Source organism: Garra rufa, chromosome 20, assembly GCF_049309525.1.
Source record: "Garra rufa chromosome 20, GarRuf1.0, whole genome shotgun sequence".
NCBI classification, from domain to species: Eukaryota; Metazoa; Chordata; class Actinopteri; order Cypriniformes; family Cyprinidae; genus Garra; species Garra rufa.
In genome coordinates, this window is record NC_133380.1 from 5,167,737 (window position 1) to 5,188,821 (window position 21,085).

The 21,085-nt window shown below is 35.8% G+C and overlaps 4 pseudogenes; 3 read left to right on the top strand and 1 right to left on the bottom strand.

Annotated features, from left to right (window-relative positions):
• The first annotated feature begins 1,066 nt into the window (after positions 1 to 1,066).
• On the top strand, positions 1,067 to 2,272 carry LOC141294315 (transcription factor HES-5-like; annotated as a pseudogene).
• A 3,153-nt stretch (positions 2,273 to 5,425) lies between these two features.
• LOC141294316 (transcription factor HES-5-like) lies at positions 5,426 to 6,323 on the top strand (annotated as a pseudogene).
• Positions 6,324 to 9,755: 3,432 nt separating this feature from the next.
• LOC141294317 (transcription factor HES-5-like) lies at positions 9,756 to 11,372 on the top strand (annotated as a pseudogene).
• A 3,628-nt stretch (positions 11,373 to 15,000) lies between these two features.
• On the bottom strand, positions 15,001 to 16,593 carry LOC141294073 (transcription factor HES-5-like; annotated as a pseudogene).
• Positions 16,594 to 21,085: the final 4,492 nt, after the last annotated feature.

Sequence of the window (21,085 nt, forward strand, 5' to 3'; positions counted from 1 at the left end):
ATGAATAATGTGTGGAATAGACTCTTTACTAAAATACTTTACTATTTCAACTTCTTTAATTGATATTATAGGTCCAAAATGAAATGAAAGCAAATGTTTTATCTTAAGAAATTAGTCTTCAGATTAATGTAATAATGTATGTTTATTTCAATAAATGTTCAGCGTCAGAGGCGTGAGAAATCTTGTAGGGAAACTGTCCTGCATTAAACCTCATTATCATGTGAATAGACACACTTCTACTTTTGTGTGTTTGGGAAACTCTGGAGAGAAGAGTCACAGTTCTAGTGTCATTAGCATCTAAACCCCAACACAAGCTCAACATTTGACAAACACACAAGGGAGTCGACACACTTATGGATATTTGCACACATGCATGAGCTTGACCAGCTGCTCTGATGATGTCACTGATGATGTCGAATTCCTGCACTATCACGCTTTATTTTTCTTTATGCATCATGAAGAACTTTTAAAAAGCCTACACTTTTGCATCAGACACGTTTAAATGAAAACATCAAACAAATGTGACTAAAATCTTATTTGCTGCTAAAAAAAACAAATATGAAGTCATGTTTTGCATGTTCAGTAATAAATTGTATATGCATATTTTAGCATATTCTCATTGCATAATAATAATTGTGATCAGAAGGTGTTTATTAACGCACTGACTCCTGCAAGTCAGGACATGTCTCTGTGCATCAGGATGTTTCCCTCCAGATGGTTGGTGACGTCAGGTTGATCTCAGAGTCTTCAGCGTCACTAATGCTCCATTCAGGACTCTGATGCTTTTGTGCTCCATTGATGTGAACACAGAGAGTCAGTGTGGGAACCTCACATGAGATCTACTCACACTGACCAGCACAAACACACACACATCTGCTTCATCTGGAGTCCATCATGTGTGTGTGACGTCACTGCAGCAATGATAATGATGGATATCAGAAATTATGACACTAAATATCTGACTTGCAATGTTGATCTTCATGCATAAACACATAAATAAATCCACATTTATCCAAATAATACTGTAACAACTTGACTTGGTAAAGTACAGAGTAATTCAGATCACATGCGTAAGAATGCCATGACTTTGATATCATTGATGTATGTGTGCTCACTGACTCCACGTGTTTCCAGTAATGATGAGCGTGTGCTTCAGTGACATTGATGTGAACATGAGCTCTCAGCACTTTCCCAGATTCAGCCTCCACCTGCTCCTTTGAGCCCCTGATGGAGGATCATTGAGCATGTGGCGGCCCACATCCCTCATTGTCTGTTTGAGCTCTTCCATTGGCTCCAGACTGTGAGAAACTCCAACAAGCTCAAGCCTCACACATTCATATGGAGATTTGGGAGTATAAATAGAGGAGCTGCAGCCAGTGCAAATCAGACTCACTCTGAACAGAGAGATCTACAGCACAGAGATCCAGACATGACACCTACAATCATCTCAAAGGAGCTTCTCCCTCTCAACAACAAGGTATGTTCATATCCTACTTACAGCAGCATTACTGCAGCAGCTTTCACAGCTCTTCTCAATCACTGGTTTATTCAAAGGCCACTTTTCTAACGTTTCTCTGTCTTCATTTGCAGTTGAGAAAACCATTTGTGGAACAGAAATGCAGAAATAGCAGCTCAAGTGTCTTCTGGCTCCAGAGATCCTCAAGCAACAGCCTGATTCCAAGCTGGAGAAAGCAGATATCCTGGAGATGACACTCAACTTCTTGCAGCGCCACGATTCCAGTTCACATGCTGTCAATCAAGGCTTCTCCAGGTGTGTCGGTGAGATTGTGCACTTCCTGTCTAAAGATGAGATGAAGACACAGAGCCAGAGAAGACTACTGAAGCGCTTCCAGAAGCTGCAGACATCATGTGAGCAGAACATGAAAGAAAGTGTCCTGCCAGAACAGAAGACCTTCAGCAAAGAGACGAATGTCAACAAGAGTGCCATCTGGAGGCCTTGGTAGAGCCTTAAAAACTCAGACAAATGTCTACACTAGACTCAGTGGACTATTATGCTTTCAGTTTCTCTTTTTGAGGAAAAGTGTTTGAGTTCCAGTTTGGAAGAGATATTTGCACTGCTAAGTGCTCTGATGATTCGATCTTCTGTGAAGATTTCATGTCAAGAGTTCCAGATGGGAACATTTACTGATGTCTATATTAGACAACATTGACTTTAAGTTGCAATCTTCATTTGATGTGAAGGAAAGACTTTCTTTATTTTAAAGGACATTTGTAATCTGACAGTCTCAAGCTTTGTTCTAAGAGCTGATAGAGTCAGTTTACGCAGCACGTTTTATGAAATGTTATAATTCTGTGCTGTTTGTATGAAGAGGCTCAGATTGGGCTCATATTTGATTTCCTCTAAGATGTTTTTTCTTTTTCTCTGATGGGAACATATACTGACGTCTATATTAGACAAAATGGACATTTACATTCTTCATGTGATGTGAAGGAATCACTTTCTTTACTTTTATTATTGTCCTGTTTCAGGACTGACAGACTAAATTTATCTACTAACTTTCTCTGAAAGTCTCTTATGCTGATATTTATACAATAATTGGTCTACATACAGCATATAAACAAAATATGATTTTCCTGTTTTTGGGAAATTCTTTAATGTATTGTTAAATACAAATTTTCGTCTTCAGTGAAGACTTTCTATGAATGAACCTGTGATTTATTTCTTAAATCTTAATTCGTTTTGATTAACATTTTTAATCTGAACTTGCTTTTATAAAAGCAAATGTTACTATTTTTATTTAATGTCTCAGAAATATTTTTCATTCTTTGAAAAGTTCTGTGATTGTTAAAGTTCTGTCACGTTGATATTGTGCCTGATGTTTTAGTCACTGTGTGACACTTCTAAATGATCATTATTCTCATTCTGAGAAATGTTTAATTATAAACAGTGTTTCAGTTTTGTGTTGAATATGTTGTTGTGTCTTTTGAAAAGACTGTTACGATGTTTAAACTCTGCTCTATTGAGAGCACAGTTGTATCTTGGAGATTCTCCAAGCACATGTTGTGATATATTATCACTCAATGATGTCATTTCCTCAATGACAAAACAATTATTCCTGAAAATAAAACAAGTTGACCTTATTTCTGTCTCTGCATTTATTTGTTTTTGTCACTCTTCTGAGGAAGATTCATCCACTTGTTTGGCAATGTACCCACACAGAGTCATTTTGTTCATCTAATCTTATTTCGTAAGTGACTTTTCTTTCTGTTTTAAAGATGTTTTCTTTGGATTGTTTGACTACTCAGAAGAGAATATAGGAACTTAATCAATTTGTGTTTCCTGCTAAATTTCACATATTTAAAAAACAGTCTGGCTTTAAATCTTTCTTTTTATTTAGAGTTGATCTAGACAAGTACTTGAAACTATACGAAGTTCTGTTAATCCTAAAGCAGTGAAAACTGCATCTCTGTATTCCTCATATGTGACCTCTTAAGGTGTAAATATATTATTTTGTTAACCTGCAAACACATTCCTTATTAAGTTAAACATGGTTTTATTTAAAAGTAAAACTAAACAAAAATTGGTTACTGTTTTGCTACACTAACCATGGTTTAACCGTAGTAGGCCTATTTGTAGTAAAACTATGGTTATACAGGAAAAAATAGGGTTTGTATTTGTGTATACTTTTTTGTTCGTTTTGATTTTATAACTGTACAGTTTTAATCGTTTGATGTTTTTTACTGTTTAATGAGAAAAACAATAAATCAGAAAATAACTGTCCCGATCTTAAAAACAGTCTTGATCTGAATGAAAAGTTTCGCAATCCACGCTCCGAAGTTCCGATTTGAATCAAATATTTCGCGAACCTGTTCCAAAGTTCCACACCATATCAAAAGATATATTATTTGATATTATTTGCGACGCAATTGTCAGGGTTTCGAAAAGCTCTGCTTCCTCCATCACTATAGGTGCTATTTAAAATCATTATAAGATATGTCAAAATTTTAAAATGTATGGATCTTTTGTTCTGGTTTTTGCTAGTGAATCACTAGAACTGAATGATCAAAGTCACGTGTTTGAATCAATCTGAGCGGTTCCAGCGTAAATGACTCACTCAGTTGATTCAGTTTGTCTGTTCCTATGCTTCTCACATCTTCAGCCATGCACACACAACACTGTCAGTACTAATACAATGCAATTGTGTTTTTATATTTGGTGAGAAGTTTATCTTGAACTTAAAATTATATTTTTGTGTGTTCATACATCTGGTTTGAAAATAAATAAGTCGATTTCTCATGAGAATTGAAGATCATTGTTCTCATCAAGTGTAGTGGTTGGTCTGCTAATGTTAAAGCACCAGTGAGAGACACGTGTGTATTGTAGTGTAAATGAGGTCAATGAATAATGTGTGGAATAGACTCTTTACTAAAATACTTTACTATTTCAACTTCTTTAATTGATATTATAGGTCCAAAATGAAATGAAAGCAAATGTTTTATCTTAAGAAATTAGTCTTCAGATTAATGTAATAATGTATGTTTATTTCAATAAATGTTCAGCGTCAGAGGCGTGAGAAATCTTGTAGGGAAACTGTCCTGCATTAAACCTCATTATCATGTGAATAGACACACTTCTACTTTTGTGTGTTTGGGAAACTCTGGAGAGAAGAGTCACAGTTCTAGTGTCATTAGCATCTAAACCCCAACACAAGCTCAACATTTGACAAACACACAAGGGAGTCGACACACTTATGGATATTTGCACACATGCATGAGCTTGACCAGCTGCTCTGATGATGTCACTGATGATGTCGAATTCCTGCACTATCACGCTTTATTTTTCTTTATGCATCATGAAGAACTTTTAAAAAGCCTACACTTTTGCATCAGACACGTTTAAATGAAAACATCAAACAAATGTGACTAAAATCTTATTTGCTGCTAAAAAAAACAAATATGAAGTCATGTTTTGCATGTTCAGTAATAAATTGTATATGCATATTTTAGCATATTCTCATTGCATAATAATAATTGTGATCAGAAGGTGTTTATTAACGCACTGACTCCTGCAAGTCAGGACATGTCTCTGTGCATCAGGATGTTTCCCTCCAGATGGTTGGTGACGTCAGGTTGATCTCAGAGTCTTCAGCGTCACTAATGCTCCATTCAGGACTCTGATGCTTTTGTGCTCCATTGATGTGAACACAGAGAGTCAGTGTGGGAACCTCACATGAGATCTACTCACACTGACCAGCACAAACACACACACATCTGCTTCATCTGGAGTCCATCATGTGTGTGTGACGTCACTGCAGCAATGATAATGATGGATATCAGAAATTATGACACTAAATATCTGACTTGCAATGTTGATCTTCATGCATAAACACATAAATAAATCCACATTTATCCAAATAATACTGTAACAACTTGACTTGGTAAAGTACAGAGTAATTCAGATCACATGCGTAAGAATGCCATGACTTTGATATCATTGATGTATGTGTGCTCACTGACTCCACGTGTTTCCAGTAATGATGAGCGTGTGCTTCAGTGACATTGATGTGAACATGAGCTCTCAGCACTTTCCCAGATTCAGCCTCCACCTGCTCCTTTGAGCCCCTGATGGAGGACCATTGAGCATGTGGCGGCCCACATCCCTCATTGTCTGTTTGAGCTCTTCCATTGGCTCCAGACTGTGAGAAACTCCAACAAGCTCAAGCCTCACACATTCATATGGAGATTTGGGAGTATAAATAGAGGAGCTGCAGCCAGTGCAAATCAGACTCACTCTGAACAGAGAGATCTACAGCACAGAGATCCAGACATGACACCTACAATCATCTCAAAGGAGCTTCTCCCTCTCAACAACAAGGTATGTTCATATCCTACTTACAGCAGCATTACTGCAGCAGCTTTCACAGCTCTTCTCAATCACTGCTTTATTCAAAGGCCACTTTTCTAACGTTTCTCTGTCTTCATTTGCAGTTGAGAAAACCATTTGTGGAACAGAAATGCAGAAATAGCAGCTCAAGTGTCTTCTGGCTCCAGAGATCCTCAAGCAACAGCCTGATTCCAAGCTGGAGAAAGCAGATATCCTGGAGATGACACTCAACTTCTTGCAGCGCCACGATTCCAGTTCACATGCTGTCAATCAAGGCTTCTCCAGGTGTGTCGGTGAGATTGTGCACTTCCTGTCTAAAGATGAGATGAAGACACAGAGCCAGAGAAGACTACTGAAGCACTTCCAGAAGCTGCAGACATCATGTGAGCAGAACATGAAAGAAAGTGTCCTGCTAGACCAGAAGACCTTCAGCAAAGAGACGAATGTCAACAAGAGTGCCATCTGGAGGCCTTGGTAGAGCCTTAAAAACTCAGACAAATGTCTACACTAGACTCAGTGGACTATTATGCTTTCAGTTTCTCTTTTTGAGGAACAGTGTTTGATGAGTTCCAGTTTGGAAGAGATGTTTGCACTGCTAAGTGCTCTGATGATTCGATCTTCTGTGAAGATTTCATGTCAAGAGTTCCAGATGTGAACATTTACTGATGTCTATATTAGACAACATTGACTTTAAGTTGCAATCTTCATTTGATGTGAAGGAAAGACTTTCTTTATTTTAAAGGACATTTGTAATCTGACAGTCTCAAGCTTTGTTCTAAGAGCTGATAGAGTCAGTTTACGCAGCACATATTATATGAAATGTTATAATTCTGTGCTGTTTGTATGAAGAGGCTCAGATTGGGCTCATATTTGATTTCCTCTGAGATGTTTTATCTTTTTCTCTGATGGGAACATATACTGACATCTATATTAGACAAAATGGACATTTACATTCTTCATGTGATGTGAAGGAATCACTTTCTTTACTTTTATTGTTGTCCTGTTCCAGGACTGACAGACTAAATTTATCTACTAGCTTTCTCTGAAAGTCTCTTATGCTGATATTTATACAATAATTGGTCTACATACAGCATATAAACAAAATATGATTTTCCTGTTTTTGGGAAATTCTTTAATGTATTGTTAAATACTAATTTTCGTCTTCAGTGAAGACTTTCTATGAATGAACCTGTGATTTATTTCTTAAATCTTGATTCGTTTTGATTAACATTTTTAATCTGAATTTGCTTTTATAAAAGCAAATGTTACTATTTTTATTTAATGTCTCAGAAATATTTTTCATTCTTTGAAAAGTTCTGTGATTGTTAAAGTTCTGTCACCTTGATATTGTGCCTGATGTTTTAGTCACTGTGTGACACTTCTAAATTATCATTATTCTCATTCTGAGAAATGTTTAATTATAAACAGTGTTTCAGTTTTGTGTTGAATATGTTGTTGTGTCTTTTGAAAAGACTGTTACGATGTTTAAACTCTGCTCTATTGAGAGCACAATTGTATCTTGGAGATTCTCCAAACACATGTTGTGATATATTATCACTCAATGATGTCATTTCCTTAATGACAACACAAATATTCATGAAAATAAAACAAGTTGACCTTATTTCTGTCTCTACATTTTGCCATTTTTTCTTTATGTATATGCAGACAAAAACGGACATAATTTAATTTAAAGCAGTATGTAACTTTTGCATAATCTACACATTACTGGCGGAGGAACATTGTTTTGGTCATTATGTGAGTTGTGCTTCGGCTGCGCGGATGAATCCGATATCTTGAGCTGCGTGCTGTGCTCATGTTTATGGATGATCACATTATCAGTGCGAATGTTATTAGCGACACCAAAACTCTCCAATAACGAAAGAAAGACTGATATCCGAGAAATACGTCTCATGAGCAGGTAAGCAGCTTATATACAGCTGTTGTTCTGACTGGAAAACAGTCGTTTTAAAATAACGTACGTTACAAAAGTTTGGCGACACTGACATTTTAGATTAATGCTCATATTTACTCAGATAAAGACGGAAACTACAACTTTTGAACAAGTTATAGTGTATCTTTGAAATATAAACAACAAAACATTAATTATTATTATTGTTGTTGTTATTACTATTATTAAAAAGTAAATTCTTATAAGATCTGAATGAAATATTATTTGTAATTCTTAGAATAGTTCCTGAAATATACTTGACTCTGTTTGGTCAATATAGCGCCATCCAGCGGCCTGATATTTCCTAAAGCTGCGTCCTAATTCAATTGGTCCCTATGCAGTGATCACTGCTGCCTACTAAGTGAGAGTTGCGTGTATTTAGGAAACAACGCATTGTCATCAAATTCAGGCGAAATTAAGTCTACAGTATAATTAAATATTAGGCTATTCTTGTCTAAATAAAAATGACCATACTTTAATTTATATGTGCAGATTATATCTATGTGGATTTCTTAATTTTTTGATAATTTAATTCACATTAATTGAGTGATTTAAATGTCTGTTTGAATGTGTTGTCTTACAATATCTAACCCACAATCATAATATTTGCATTGTAACTGTCAGATTAATTGTAGTGAAAATGATCTCAGGGGACTTAACCAATATTACAGAAATATTGTTTTGAATCAGTATTTCTTATCCATGTGTTTTTATATTTGGCAAGTAGCTGAAAGTGTTTATCTTGTACTCAAATAATTTATTTTTGTGTGTTCATACGTCTGGTTTGAAAATAAGTCGATTTCTCATGAGAATTGAAGATCATTGTTCTCATCAAGTGTAGTGGTTGGTCTGCTAATGTTAAAGCACCAGTGAGACGCACGTGTGTATTGTAGTGTAAATGAGGTCAATGAATAAAGTGAGAAATAGACTCACAGAAATATAACTTATACTATATAAAATATATCTTTATTGACTGATATTATAGGTCCAGAATGAAATTAACTGAAGCAAATGTTTTATCTTAAGAAATTAGTCTTCAGATTAATGTAAAAATGTATGTTTATTTCAATAAATGTTCAGCGTCAGAGGCGTGAGAAAGCTTGTAGGGAATCTGTCCTGCATTAAACCTCATTATCATGTGAATAGACACACTTCTATTGTTGTGTGTGTGGGAAACTCTGGAGAGAAGAGTCACAGTTCTAGTGTCATTAGCATCTAAACCCCAACACAAGCTCAACATTTGACAAACACACAAGGGAGTCGACACACTTATGGATATTTGCACACATTCGTGAGCTTGACCAGCTCTGATGATGTCACTGATGATGTCGAATTCCTGCACTATCACGCTTTATTTTGCCTTCATGCATCATGAAGAACTTTTAAAAAGCCTACACTTTTGCATCAGACACTTTTAAATGAAAACATCAAACAAATGTGACTAAAAAAGCAAACAAAAAGTGATGTTTTGCATATTCAGTAATAAATTGTATATGCATATTTTAGCATATTCTCATTGCATGAGAATAATTCTGATAAGAAAGTGTTTGATAACACACTGACTCCTGCAATTCAGGACTATTGCTGTGCATCAGGACGTTTCGCTCCAGATGGTTGGTGACGTCAGGTTGATCTCAGAGTCTTCAGCGTCACTAATGCTCCATTCAGGACTCTGATGCTTTTGTGTTTCATTGATGTGAACACAGAGAGTCAGTGTGGGAACCTCACATGAGATCTACTCACACTGACCAGCACAAACACACACACATCTGCTTCATCTGGAGTCCATCATGTGTGTGTGATGTCACTGCAGCAATGATAATGATGAATATCAGAAATTATGACACTAAATATCTGACTTGCAATGTTGATCTTCATGCATAAACACATAAATAAATCCACATGTATCCAAATAATACTGTAACAACTTGACTTGGTAAAGTACAAAGTAATTCAGATCACATGCGTAAGAATGCCATGACTTTGATATCATTGATGTATGTGTGCTCACTGACTCCACGTGTTTCCAGTAATGATGAGCGTGTGCTTCAGTGACATTGATGTGAACATGAGCTCTCAGCACTTTCCCAGATTCAGCCTCCACCTGCTCCTTTGAGCCCCTGATGGAGGATCATTGAGCATGTGGCGGCCCACATCCCTTATTGTCTGTTTGAGCTCTTCCATTGGCTCCAGACTGTGAGAAACTCCAACAAGCTCAAGCCTCACACATTCATATGGAGATTTGGGAGTATAAATAGAGGAGCTGCAGCCAGTGCAAATCAGACTCACTCTGAACAGAGAGATCTACAGCACAGAGATCCAGACATGACACCTACAATCATCTCAAAGGAGCTTCTCCCTCTCAACAACAAGGTATGTTCATATCCTACTTACAGCAGCATTACTGCAGCAGCTTTCACAGCTCTTCTCATTCATTGAAGGCCAGTTTTCCTAACGTTTCTCTGTCTTCATTTGCAGTTGAGAAAACCATTTGTGGAACAGATGCGCAGAGATTGTATCAATAGCAACTCAAGTGTCTTCTGGCTCCAGAGATCCTCAAGCAACAGCCTGATTCCAAGCTGGAGAAAGCAGATATCCTGGAGATGACACGCAACTTCTTGCAGCGCTACGATTCCAGTTCACATGCTGTCAATCAAGGCTTCTCCAGGTGTGTCGGTGAGATTGTGCACTTCCTGTCTAAAGATGAGATGAAGACACAGAGCCAGAGAAGACTGCTGAAGCACTTCCAGAAGCTGCAAACATCATGTGAGCAGAACAGGAGGGAAAGTGTCCTGCCAGACCAGAAGACCTTCAGCAAAGAGACGAATGTCAACAAGAGCGCCATCTGGAGGCCATGATCTACACTAGACTATTACGCTTTTAGTTTCTCTTTTTGAGAAGAAGTGTTTGATGAGTTCCAGTTTGGAAGAGATGTTTGCACTGCTAAGTGCTCTGGTGATTCCATCTTCTGTGAAGATTTCTTATCAAGAGTTCCAGATGGGAACATTTACTGACGTCTATATTAGACAACATTGACTTTAAGATACATCTACATGTGATGTGAAGGAAACACTAATGATTCAGTCTTTCTCTTTTTGAGAAAATGTCCTTTAACTATGTTTAGTTTGAAATAGAACTTGCACATTTTTTAGACTTTTTAGTCTAAAAGTGCATTAAAATGCAATTTTCACATCCTTTGGGTATAATTTTCACCTTTGAGGTGATGCATTATGTGACTGTAAAGTCAGCTTCATTTTTGTTTCTTTTTTGAAACTCCATTCATCTTTTGCAAATGGCAAAAAGCATTTCTAGATCTTTTTGATCATATTTGTTGATTTGAGAAATGATACTTGTATCAGTATGTCACAGTCCTCTATGAGGATTTTCTACAAATTAAATTGAATTGTTCTTATTCTGAAAAGAATGTGAAGTCCCTCCATGAGGGTTAATGTACAAGTCTCAAATGCATTGTTTAAATATAGATCATCTTCATCTATATATGCACACTCTATATACTGCTGTATATGTTAACTGTATTTACATTATTGTAAATCTGCTCATATAATGTGTTGTGTACACGTTTATCTTCTTAGAGCTTCAGTTTAATGAAGCATCTTGTATTATAAAAAAATGCTTTCAACAGTGAAAGTAATATGTATGAGAAATATTTTCTCTGTATACTGCTGTATATGTTAACTGTATTTACATCATTGTAAATGCTTTTATTAACGTTTGTGATGTTATGAATGTCCTCCAGAGGGCGTTTCTCTGCTCAGAGCTTCAGTTTCATGAAGCCACATCAAAACAAATACTTTCAACAGTGAAAGTGATGTGTATGAGAAATATTGTCTATACATAAGAAAAATAAACAAAGCTCAACTCTACTACTGTATGTGTTTTCATTTATTTTGGCACTTTCCCAGCATAAAATCATTTTAGAATTAGAATATAAGATACCTCAAAGTGTTTAAACACTGAATTAATACTTAGTGTTTGAATAGCATTGCATTAGATAAGACTAAGTGTTCAAATACTATCTAAATACTTGATAAATACTGAAACAAACAGCCCTGTTTTACGTATTTAAGCTTTACTGAAATGCATAATGAATGTGACGTCCACTAGACAGACAACTATTGTTGTGTAATTGAATTGAGTGAATGAATAGAGTGAGAGAAACAAACCCTCAGAGACAATAGAGCTCAACTAGAGAGCTTGGGTTAAAGGTCAGTGACCTCCTATGAAACTTTTATCATTCCATCATGGTGCTCTATTTCTCCAACCTTCATCCACATACACAGAAATACACATTTTGTCAATATTAGCTGGTTTGCAAAAAGAGCTCTGAAGAATGTGGTTCTTTGCAGTGTTCTAAACTAATTTATTATTTAATAACATTTAAAAATTTAAAAATTAAAAAAAAAATAATAATAATTCTGAAAGCTTTGCTGTTTATATACACACACACGCAAACACAGTTTTAAACTTTTTTATATGTTAATTATTACTAAACCTTTATTTATGTATTTATTTATGTTTATATATTTATTTAAAACACTTTATGAATATATATATTATTTTATTTAGATGTTTTTATTATTATTATTTTTAATTATTTTTTTTAAATTTCATGTTTCATGCGCAATTTAAGTCAAAACCATTAAAAACGTTCACTATAATGAATATTTATATACTGATTATTTTTTAAGAAAAATAATTTACATTTGTACACTAAACTGAACTAAACTGATCGCAAAATGTGACAAAACTTATTATTCTGATAATAATATCATTGGGAAAATCATGCAAACACACAAAGTTAAAAACAACTTTTGACTTCAGTTCCATTAGTGTCACTTGAAGATCCACATTAGTGTTTAAATGTCTCTGTATGAGCACATATACATATACGTCACATACGTCAACCTGTGGTCAATGGGGGTTTATCTGGTATTAGATGACAAGCATTCAACAGCCTCCCGGGGGAATTTTTATTATAGGATCAAGCGTTCATTAGCATATGAATAGGCACATGTCTATTGTTCAGTGTGGGAAAGCTCTGGTACCCAGAATCACAGCTCAGTGTCATTAGCATCCCAAAACCCTCAATAAAACTCAATATTTTGTGACTCTGGAACGAGAGAAAACAGCATTGTTCTCATGCATAACAAAGGTTTAAAAGCTCAGCATTTTTGAACATTTAGGTTAAAAAAATTTAAATGGCCAGTCAGACTGCAGCTTTAAACACATTGAAATATCACCAAATAAAGGTGTATTTAAAATGTCTGTCAGTTTAATAACAATTAAATTTTTCTGAGACCAAATATGTCATTTTTTGTCCTGTCCAAAAATATGTAGACAGAGAAGAAATATCTAAATGAAAAAAAAGAGCTTGAATAACTAAATTTGGGGTTTAGTGTGACAGAATGTTAACTTTTGCAATGCAAACTCATTTAAGCCTACGAAAATTGGGAAAACAAAAGGAAAACATAAGAAAGATCTCTCAAATTGCACAATCAAATCATGCAATTCAAGATGTAGCTGAGTTTATTTCTTCATCAGATGTTTGTTTCTTCATCAGATGTTAGTATCTTCATCACTTTCTCACCAGTATATCCTCTGCAGTGAATGGGTGCCGTCAGAATGAAAGTCCAAACAGCTGTTAAAAACATCACAATAATCCACAAGTAAACCACACCACTCCAGACCATAAGTTAAAATCTTGAAAAGTGAAAAGCTGTGTGCAGTGTTGGGGAAAGTTTTAGGGAGTTACTCCCTAAAAAAGTAACTAATTAGTTACTTTTTATGGAAAGTAATGCGTTACGTTACTTTTGCGTTACTTTTTAAATCTGGGCAGGGCTTGCTTGTTTGTTTTTAATATAAAAAGTTCAATTTTTTTGCTAATCTAAAAGCCTTTTTTTACACCAAAAGCCTGAGGCTTAGCAAAAAGTAAATTCACGTCTGTACCGTAGACCACAGAAGAAAAAATGTCAACTCTTCAGCAATAAAAAAAGGAAAACAAATGTTAGCTTGATTAATTTTTGCTTATTAGTATGGATGAATTGGATCATCGAAGGTCGGCAGCAAAGACATCAGTAAATAAAATGGGATTAAATACATAAAGGATATTTGTATTATTTAACATATTTAATTATGTCAGGTTTGCGCTGAATTTCACTGTTTTTGTTCATTTTGAGGAATACTGTATCTGTTTTTATAGTGAGTGAGATGAAATAATGCATGTTCACATTTATTCTCGAAATAAAGAAACATCTTACTCACAATTTCTCTCAACATGGGGGCAGGAGAGGTTTTAATCAATAAATGGAGCGGGGAAGTAACTGGCGTTACTTATTTGAAAAAGGAACTCAGATATTTTCTTGTCAATTAAACAGTAATGCGTCACTTTACTAGTTACTTGGAAAAAGTAATATTATTACATAACTTGCATTACTTATAATGCGTTACCCCCAACACTGGTTGTGTGTTTGTGAGAAATAAACCCATCATTAAGATGTTTTTAACTTCAAACCTTCACTACCTAAAATAGGAGTCCATAATCCATAATAACACTTCCTCCACTGTAAAAGCTCATCTCCTGTTGTTTCTTACATTAAAATCCACCAATATATTTGTTTAGAGCTGTTTTGGACTGTTTTGGCTTGTAAACGGTGCTTGATATGTGGAGATTTCTCTCCTGATTTAGACTAGACAACTTTTTCATTGAAGAAAGCAATATTATGTATTATAGACTTTTTTTTAGCAGGAAGCAACAGTTTAAAATGAAAACCTTCCTAATGATGGATTTGTTTCTTACAAAGATGTTAATTGATGGACTGGAGTGGTGTGGATTATTTGTGGATTATTGTGATGTTTTTACAAGCTGTTTGGACTCTCATTCTGATGGCACCCATTCACTACAAAGGATCCAATGGTGAGCAAGTGATGCAATGCTGCATTTCTACAAATCTGATGACAAAACAAACTCATCTACATCTTGGATGGCCTGAGAGTGAGTACATTTTCAGCAAAAAACAATTATGTCTATTACAAAAGGGCCTATTTTAATTCTTAATTTAATTAAAAACAACTCAAGAATGCCATCATGAGAAGCCTGATAAATCCAAGGAATCATTAATGCATAATGAAAACAGTCTGAAGTACTCTAAATGAACAGCCAAAGCACTGATTTTTTTTGATTGTTTTATTTCGCCACAGACTGATTGAAATACATTCAATGGCCTTTTGTCTCATTATTTAAAATGAATTCCTTCACAGAAGGAAACAACATTTCACTTACACAGTGAAAAGGTTTTCGCAGTGGTTCAAGAATAAATACCTTTACAAAAGGCAATTCAGAAACACAGTACATGGTACTGACCGAAGAATGAGGCATAACCTCTTGAAAAACAAATTCATGATCTTTTCAGATCTGCATATTACTTCCTCAGAAACACAAATACAAGTCCAGGTGGGTTTCAAATAAATGTCAATAAGATTGAAAACAATCCTTAATATTAATTCCAAATATTGGACACTGGCCAAATGTTGGCCACATTTATGAAACATGACTAACATGTTGTTCAGATTAGATAATTTTGACAATCTCTCAAGTTTGAAAGAAATATAAAGACTTATTATAAAGCAAAATTAAGACATCCTAATACAGGACAGTGACATACAAGTACAAGTATCATTTCATCATCACAAAACAACAAATGTGATCTAAAAGATCAATAAATGATTTTCGCCAGGTGCAAAAAATTAAAAGTGTTTCAACATGAAACAAAAACAAAGCTGATTTGACTTTACAATCACATAATTAATCACTTCAAATGTGAAAAGCATACCAAAATGATATGAAAATGCATTTTCATGCACTTTTAGACTAATAAGTCCAGTTAGACCTGCAGAAGCACACAGTGCCATAGTTAAAAGAAAAATCTTCATAGAAGATTATATGATCAGAACACTTAGCAGTGCAAATATCTCTTCCAAATTGAAATTTACATAACACTTTTTCTCAAAAAGAGAAACTAAAAGTGTAATAGTCCACTGAGTCTAGTGTAGACGTCTTTAAGGCTCTACCAAGGCCTCCAGATGGCGCTCTTGTTGACATTCGTCTCTTTGCTGAAGGTCTTCTGGTCTGGCAGGACACTTTCCCTCCTGTTCTGCTCACATGATGTCTGCAGCTTCTGGAAGTGCTTCAGTAGTCTTCTCTGGCTCTGTGTCTTCATCTCATCTTTAGACAGGAAGTGCACAATCTCACCGACACACCTGGAGAAGCCTTGATTGACAGCATGTGAACTGGAATCGTGGCGCTGCAAGAAGTTGAGTGTCATCTCCAGGATATCTGCTTTCTCCAGCTTGGAATCAGGCTGTTGCTTGAGGAACTCTGGAGCCAGAAGACACTTGAGCTGCTATTGATACGATCTCTGCGGATCTGTTCCACAAATGGTTTTCTCAACTGCAAATGAAGACAGAGAAACGTTAGAAAAGTGGCCTTTGAATAAAGCAGTGATTGAGAAGAGCTGTGAAAGCTGCTGCAGTAATGCTGCTGTAAGTAGGATATGAACATACCTTGTTGTTGAGAGGGAGAAGCTCCTTTGAGATGATTGTAGGTGTCATGTCTGGATCTCTGTGCTGTAGATCTCTCTGTTCAGAGTGAGTCTGATTTGCACTGGCTGCAGCTCCTCTATTTATACTCCCAAATCTCCATATGAATGTGTGAGGCTTGAGCTTGTTGGAGTTTCTCACAGTCTGGAGCCAATGGAAGAGCTCAAACAGACAATGAGGGATGTGGGCCGCCACATGCTCAATGGTCCTCCATCAGGGGCTCAAAGGAGCAGGTGGAGGCTGAATCTGGGAAAGTGCTGACCTGTAGAGAGCTCATGCTCACATCAATGTCACTGAAACAGCACACGCTCATCATTACTGGAAACACGTGTGGAGAAGCTTTTGTAGAGCTCTATTTATATCTAACATATTATATGAAAAAAGTTAAAAGTGAATGAATAAATATAGTCACTTAGTTTTAGTTGCCCATATGTGTGTTGCACTTACTCTAGAAGACAATAAAGAGTCCTCTAAGTATTTCCAAACAAATTGCAGTGCCATAAAATGAAATTCTCTAGATGTTCACAGACCATTGCATTTGCATCTAAAGCTTTAGAGTTGTGCGCTGGAATTCAGACGTCATTGTCTCCATTGTCTGAGACTTCAGGACTCCAGATGTGTGTGTGTTTGTGCTGGTCAGTGTGAGTAGATCTCATGTGAGGTTCCCACACTGACTCTCTGTGTTCACATCAATGGAGCACAAAAGCATCAGAGTCCTGAATGGAGCATTAGTGACGCTGAAGCTTTGTGATCAACCTGACGTCACCAACCATCTGGAGGGAAACGTCCTGATGCACAGAGACATGTCCTGACTTGCAGGAGTCAGTGCGTTAATAAACACCTTCTGATCAGAATTATTATTATGCAATGAGAATATGCTAAAATATGCATATACAATTTATTACTGAACATGCAAAACATCACTTTTTATTTGCTTTTTTAGTCACATTTGTTTGATGTTTGCATTTAGAAGTGTCTGATGCAAAAGCATAGTCATGTTAAAAGTTCATGATGCATAAAGAAAAATAAAGCGTGATAGTGCAGGAATTCGACATCATCAGTGACATCATCAGAGCTGGTCAAGCTCACGCATGTGTGCAAATATCCATAAGTGTGTCGACTCCCTTGTGTGTTTGTCAAATGTTGAGCTTGTGTTGGGGTTTAGATGCTAATGACACTAGAACTGTGACTCTTCTCTCCAGAGTTTCCCACACACACAACAATAGAAGTGTGTCTATTCACATGATAATGAGGTTTAATGCAGGACAGATTCCCTACAAGCTTTCTCACGCCTCTGACACTGAACATTTATTGAAATAAACATATTTACATTAATCTGAAGACAAATTTTTTTTAGATAAAACATTTGATTTCGTTCTTTTCATTTTGAAGTTATAATATCAGTGTATAAAGTTAAAATAGCATAAAGTTATAGGCCAATCCATTGATGGTGACCTCTGACCTCTGGTCTCTTAGTTGAGTTCTATTGTCTCTGAGGGTTTCTGAGTGAGTTCTGTTTCTCACGCTCTCTGTTCATTCACTCAATTCAATTACACAACAATAGACGTGTGCCCTACTGAAACCCACAGCAGACACACGTCTCCAAAATGTCTTAAACTAATCAAACTGGCTGTTAGTTGGTTCTCTAACACAAGGAATATGAATCAATTAGGAAGCTGAACACTTGCAATGTGACTTAAATAGCTGACAGTCGTTTAGATTTTAAAGAGCCATATTTACCAAGAATGAATGTGAAATTAAAACACGTAGTTGTTTACAATTTTCTATCATACTATCATTTGGATGATTAAAATTTGAGCAGTAAGATAAATTTATTTTTGTCACTTCAAGTAGTTTGCCATTCAATGTAATTAAATTTCCTAGTGGGATTTAAAATTCAAATAAATACAATATTCAGATCTTTTCTAAATTTTAGAAACAATTTTGATTAGAATTTCCACAAAAGGAGAGTAAAATCATAAGAGTTTATTTAAACCGAGATGTCAAACATTTTTTTAATTAATTTTGCTTGTGTAAGAATTATTAGGAAATATTGAAGTAATACATACAGTTAAGGTCAAAAGTTTACATACACCTTGCAGAATCTGCAAAATTTTTATTATTTTACTAAAATAAAAGGGATCATACAAAATGCATGTTAATTTTTTATTTAGTACTGACCTGAATAAGATATTCCACATAAAAGATGTTTACATATTTTCCACAAGAGAAAAAAAAAAATTTAATTTATAAAAAATGACCCTGTTCAAAAGATTACATACACTTGATTCTTAATATTGTGTTGTTACCTGAATGATCCACAGCTGTTTTTTTTTCCCATTTTTTTTTTTTTTTGTGATAATTGTTTATGAGTCCTTTGTTTGTCCTGAACATTTAAACTGCCCACTCTACTTCAGGAAAATCCTTCAGGTCCCACAAATTCCTTGGGTTTTCAGCATTTTTGTGTATTTGAACCCTTTTCAACAATGACTGTATGATTTTGAGATCCATCTTTTCACACTGAGGACAACTGAGGGACTCATATGCAACTATTGCAGAAGGTTTAAACACTCACTGATGCTCCAGAAGGAAACACAATGCATTAAGAGCCGGGGGTGATAACATTTGAACAGAATGAAAATTAGTAAATTTTTCTTATTTTGCCTAAATATCATATTTTTTTTTCATTTAGTACTGCCCTTTGGAAGCTACAGAAGATACTTACATGTTTCCCAGAAGACAAAATAAGTTAAATTTACCCTGATCTTCAAATTCGAAAAGTTTTCAGCCCTGGCTCTTAATGCATTGTTTCCTGCTGGTGCATCAGTGAGCGTTCGAACCTTCTGTAATAGTTGCATATACGTCCCTCAGTTGTCCTCAGTATTAAAAATGGATCTCAAAATCATACAGTCATTGTTGGAAAGGGTTCAAAAACCAAAGAATTTGTGGGACCTGAAGGATTTTTCTGAAAAACAGCAATATAAATACCTTTCTCACCAGGATCATGTTTAAAATATTAATATCATGACAAAACAGAATGCAACAGCAGAAAGTACATTAGATTTTTTTTTTTATTTGATCTGTTTTGTGATGACACAATGTCATCATGAATGCAAATAAATCGGTGATAACATATCACAACATTTGCATTAAGACATCTCCAACACACATTAAACGCATATTGGAATTCACATCAAACTTTACAAAAGTCATGTGACAAATGATTTGCAACAAATCAATCATTATTAACATTCCTCCACATGAGGAGTAAAAATAAAGCCTAACAGAAACAGTTAGTGCTTAACGTCAAGGTACTCAACAGTTAAAATATTCCATTAAAGGAAAATATATGGTACATCCACAGGTGTCACACTCAACAGAAGTGAGTTAATTGCATTGTATGGCACTGAACCACCTTCATATGTGATTCTATAATATGATTAAATGTCCTATGAGGACGACAAGAGAGTTGATCACACTGACAAAATATTAAAAAACCAGTTCCCAATTTGGGATATCTGTGATTTACATTAGTAAAGATTCAAATATAATTCTCCTTCATTGAAAGTGTATACAAATGTACTCAACAATACATCACATGTTTCCAAGAATGGAAACAAAGCTGGATTGATAGCTGCATCTAATTTAGATGTGTATAATAAAATCTGACTCAGACTAACAGTTTTTGCACATCATCAAATGTGGTCCACATCCTTGGTGTCTAATGTAGACTTGTTTTCCTCGTTTGATTTCCTCTAGATGGCGCTGCAGGATAAAATCAATGCCTTTGCTCAAATGCCTTTGATAGAGGAACAGCTGTTTGTACTTCATCAGATGATTTCAGCAACCAGCTTGGAATCAGGCTGTTGCTTGAGAAACTCTGGATCCAGAGGACACTTGAGCTAGAGCTGCAAATGAAAACAGAAAAGCATCAGAAAAGTGTTCTTCGAATAAACCAACAACTGAGAAGAGCCACGAAAGCTGCTGCAGTAATGCTGCTGTAAGTAGGATATGAACATACCTTGTTGTTGAGAGGGAGAAGCTCCTTTGAGATGATTGTAGGTGTCATGTCTGGATCTCTGTGCTGTAGATCTCTCTGTTCAGAGTGAGTCTGATTTGCACTGGCTGCAGCTCCTCTATTTATACTCCCAAATCTCCATATGAATGTGTGAGGCTTGAGCTTGTTGGAGTTTCTCACAGTCTGGAGCCAATGGAAGAGCTCAAACAGACAATGAGGGATGTGGGCCGCCACATGCTCAATGGTCCTCCATCAGGGGCTCAAAGGAGCAGGTGGAGGCTGAATCTGGGAAAGTGCTGACCTGTAGAGAGCTCATGTTCACATCAATGTCACTAAAGCACACGTTCATCATTACTGGAAACACGTGGAGTCAGTGAGCACACTTATGTCACTGTGCACAGATGATTATATCAAAGTCATTGCATTCTTGCACGTCACATTTGTGACCCTAGACCACAAAACCAGTCGTAAGTCGCATTTGTAGCAATAGCAAACAATTCATTGTATGGGTCAAAATTACAGATTTTTCTTTTGAGACATTAAGTAAAGATCATGTTCCGTGAAGAATTTTTTGTCAGGGTTCCCACTCTAAGCCAAATTCCCTGATGTTCCACTGACTGAGTGGGAAGGGGATAAAACGGCGCTGAAAAAAACCCTT